We start from the raw sequence: 4382 nt of genomic DNA, 5'->3' as shown, positions 1-4382 counted from the left end.
GCCTAATAATTTCTTTTCCCTCCAGAGGATCCAGGTGGACAGATGTGTCCACAGCTACAGTAGAATGAGTATTTGCCCAAGAGGCCTGAGTGACTTCTGAATCTTCAAGACCCACATCTTCTAGGAGTGTCTGAAGTGGTAATAACAAATCCTGGAGTGCTTGCATGCCCCTCATCAGTTCCACTGCAGAGAACTCCGGCCAGTTGCCCTGTTGCTTCTTTGTAAGGAGTTTGATGGGAGGAGCAGACTGACAAGCTTAACACTGGTGGTTTCAAATGCAAAAATGAATGAAGTGAGAGCACATGTGCGGAGCAGGAACCCAGGAGTGAGGGGCTTGTGCCTGGGAGCAGATGATGAAGAATGCCACTCTGCAAGCACAATGCTCAATGGCAGCACTTCAGAGTACCTTGTACCTTGTCTACTTTGTGTGTGTTTGAAATTGTCATTATAAGATGCTTATTGACAGCAAGTACCAATATGACAGAGGATCTAAAGGGCATCAAATCCAAAAAAGAAAAATTAAAAGGGAAATCTTAGTGCAGGGTGCCATGATTTCTCAAGTTGGTGATGATATGGCAAGACTGCCATAAGTCACTGAGTCAATCTTAAGGCAGGAGGCAGAACCATCTTTATTCACCAGCTGGTGGGCCAAGGGGTGCAAGGCTACACCTTCAACCCCTTCATGGGATAGAGGACACCTTTTAAACATGCCAATTTATTAAATCATATGTGGCTGTCACTATGAGTTAAGACTACAAATATCAGGAGATCCAAAATCATAAGCAGAAGGGTAAGTGTGGTACATCACCTATAAATTATTTGAGATTATCTTCACTCAGCCTTGGGCCAGGGAGATTTAGGTTTGGCATTGAAAACTATTTTGTGGCTCCTCCCACTTAATGGGTTATGCAATATCAGTGACCTATGTCTTCACTCAGCTAGGGAGACCACTTTTGTACCTCTGGAGTTGAGCATAACCCATTGGAAACTGGACAGCTCACAGCCCACCTCCTATCTTAATTGGTGAAGAAAATTCTAAGGGAAACCTTTTATGTTTTCCTTATATAAATAAAGCAAACACAGGTTCTTGCTCTCTCTTTCCAACTTGGAAGCTTGATCCCTAAGATCACAGAGCCATCTTGCCCTTCCTTTATAAAATTGCTTACTATTTCCTGCGGTTTCTATGCTGTTTTTTGGTTTTTGGCCTTAGCTTTTATTCCACAGCCAGCCCGCTCCACACAGAGGAATCTCAAATTCCACTGCCCACATGGGACATGTGTGAGAGGAAAATGTGTCAAAATGACCTTAGTTGAGTACAAGTTGAAGAATGGTCACCAACATCTACACAAACATTCTCTGACACGGTACATTACCCAAGAAAAATGGAAACAAACAACAACAACAAACAACCCAGAACAATTGAGCATGGTATAAGAACAGAAACATTTGTATTTCTAAACAGGGTGTGCTAAGCATAATCAGTATGATGGGGGGGGTTCTCATGGAAGAAGCATTTCTTACATGACATGGAGTCTCAGGATAAGGTGGAGTCTGTTTGGTCATTGCCCATAGCTGGGCCCATAACAGTGAGAAGGGATCTTCAACTCTATTGACTGCCAGTGAATCAACCTTTGTTAGCAGTTTCCTTGGCACAGCACTTGGGGATACTGTTCAAGTCATGCATATGTTCAAATGATAGTGCTCACTCTGTTCTCCAAGTTTCTTTAAGAATGTAGAAACCAGAAAATAGAACCTTTCAAAGGCAAGTCCCTTGAGTGACTTTTGAGACAGCAACCTATGTGTTCCCACAGAAAAAACCTACCATCCTTGGCTCTCCCCGTAGGGCTATGGAAGTCTGCTGGGAACTCCCTTAAGATCATTTAAGCCAGGAACAGTAGCACACACCTGTAATCCCAGTGGCTCAAGAGGATAAAGCAGGAGGATAAAGAGTTCAAAGCCAGCATCAGCAACTTAGCAAGGCCCTAAGCAACTCAGCTAGACTGTCTCTTAAAAAAAAAAAAAAAACTTCTCTCACTGAACATTTGTATGGGTATATATTTCTTTCAAGGCACAGTGGCACATGCCTGTAATCCCAGGGTCTCAGGAGGCTAAGGCAAGAGAAGTGCAATTCTGAAGCCAGCCTCAGCAACTTAGCAAGATCCTTTCTCAAATAAAAAATTATTTATTTTCTCAAATAAAAAATAAAGTAGAAATGTTGCTCACTGGTATAGCAGCCCTGGGTTCAATTCCCAGTACCAAAAAATAAAGTGTCTTTTATTGTGATACTGTTTCACATATAGGTCTTAAAAAATACCAGTATTCCATGTTAATTTAGGTAAAGTAGAGATAGGGTAATCACCCTTATTGCACTTGATCTCTTGTTTCACCGGTTTAGCAGTCTCCCTTCTGTATTGAAGGTGACTGGTTATAAAATTCTCATAGATGACTGGGCTCAAGACTTACCATCTGGAAGCAGTTATTTCCTTTTTTGTTTGGGAAACTCTGATTATCCTTCATGAAAACAAGAAAAATTAGGGGGATATGTAAATATATATATATATATATATATATATATATTTTTTTTTTTTTTTAAGTGAGTGGCTTATGCTATACTACAGTTATAGTGAGGCAAATAAATGAAACACACCACATACACCTCTCACTTTTAAAAAATAAATGTGAACTTCCCATTTCAAAGCCTGCTGTACAGACTTGCTGACAAGCACATAAGGTGGCATTTGGGGTCACAGTGCTCAAAATAGAACCACATGCCACTGGAAAAAGGAGAAAGTCATAATGAGTGACTGGACCTTTTCTTTAGAATTTATAAATTTGTGATTCAGGTATTCCACTTCTGGTTATGTGCTGAAAGTGAATGAGGGGTTCATAAGCACAGTGTTAGGGGGAAAAACAAGTACTAGGGCTCTAGGGTTCAATTATACAGTAGGGTAACTACAGCTATTAATGTGTGGTGCATTCAAAGATGAGAAGAAACACTCTCAATGTTTTCCCCATAGTGATAAAAACTTTGTGATGTGTGAAAGTTATGTGAATTACTGATTGGATCATGTGATATGTACATGTGTTGAAACTTTCCTCTAAACCCAATAATTACAATTCTTCCCTGTAAGTTGAAAATTATTCAAAATGAATGCAATAACTCAGGCTGGGGTTTTAACTTAGTGGTAGAGCACCTGCCTAAACTGGGTTTGATCCTCACCAGTAAATTAATAAATGTATAGACAAATAAATAAATAAATGTATCAGGTTCAACAAAAAAATTTTTAAAAATGCAATAACACCTCAGTTACTCCCAAATTACAATTTAACTTTCCATAGAAAGTTAAAAATATATATAAAAAATAAAATAAAATAAAATATTAAAAAACTGATACCAGAAATTGAATCCACTAGTGCTTAAAAATCACATCCCCAATTCTTTTTGTTTTATATTTTGAGACAGGGTCTAAGTAGCTGAGATTGGCTTTGAACTTGGATCCTCCTGCCCCAGCTTCTTGAGTTGCTGGAATTAAAAATATATAACACTGAGACTGACACCTATAGTATAAAATTTTAGAGTACTAAATCAAAATAAAGAACTCTGGGGCTTATTTTCATGTTCTTATACCTTATCTCTAACTGTATCAAGTTCTCCATAATTACAAACAGAAGAAATGAATATAGATCTGATTTATGGGAAAACTATTCTCCAAATAAGTTGCTATTTCTAAAAAGATTAATGGAGATATTTTAGTATGTTTTTATTATCTGTTATGTGCAACCCTTAGTAAAGAGGTACAGTGTGATACCTCTGACATAATACCATGATTCAATACAAAACAATGTTAACACATTAACACTTCTTACTTTTATTTAGTAACAAAATCCATACATACTCTGAATAAAGTGTTTCAAAATCCACTGTAAAGTCTCAAAAATATAGATTTACAACTCTCAGGAACAAGTCTTCTGATAAAAAGATCTGTTAGGATTGTTTTCTCTAGTTTTCAAAAGTGAAGATATTGAGTAATTTTTGAGACAAGTTTTGTACAGTATTTTATGATTATTTGAGAGAATTTTTTTATACTACATTAGCCAAGGGTATTTAATAAATTTTATGCAAAAGTTAAAGGCAGGGCTGGGGCTGAAGTGCAGTGATAAAGCACTTGCCTCAGAAGTGTGAGGCACTGGATTCAATCCTCAGCACCACATAAAAACGAATAAATAAAAATAAAGATGTTGTGTCCATCAACTACTAAAAACATTTTTTTTAAAGTTAAAGGCAATTCCTCATTTTCTTCTCACTTCAAGTTATGAGGTACAGATAAGGGCTTTACCATACTTTAAAATATTTTTTCAAGGGATTTATTCAGTAAAGATAT

The sequence above is a fragment of the Spermophilus citellus genome (assembly GCF_964194105.1).
Source record: "Spermophilus citellus genome assembly, chromosome: 13".
In the NCBI taxonomy this organism is placed as follows: domain Eukaryota; kingdom Metazoa; phylum Chordata; class Mammalia; order Rodentia; family Sciuridae; genus Spermophilus; species Spermophilus citellus.
Note: the sequence above shows the minus strand (reverse complement) of the source record.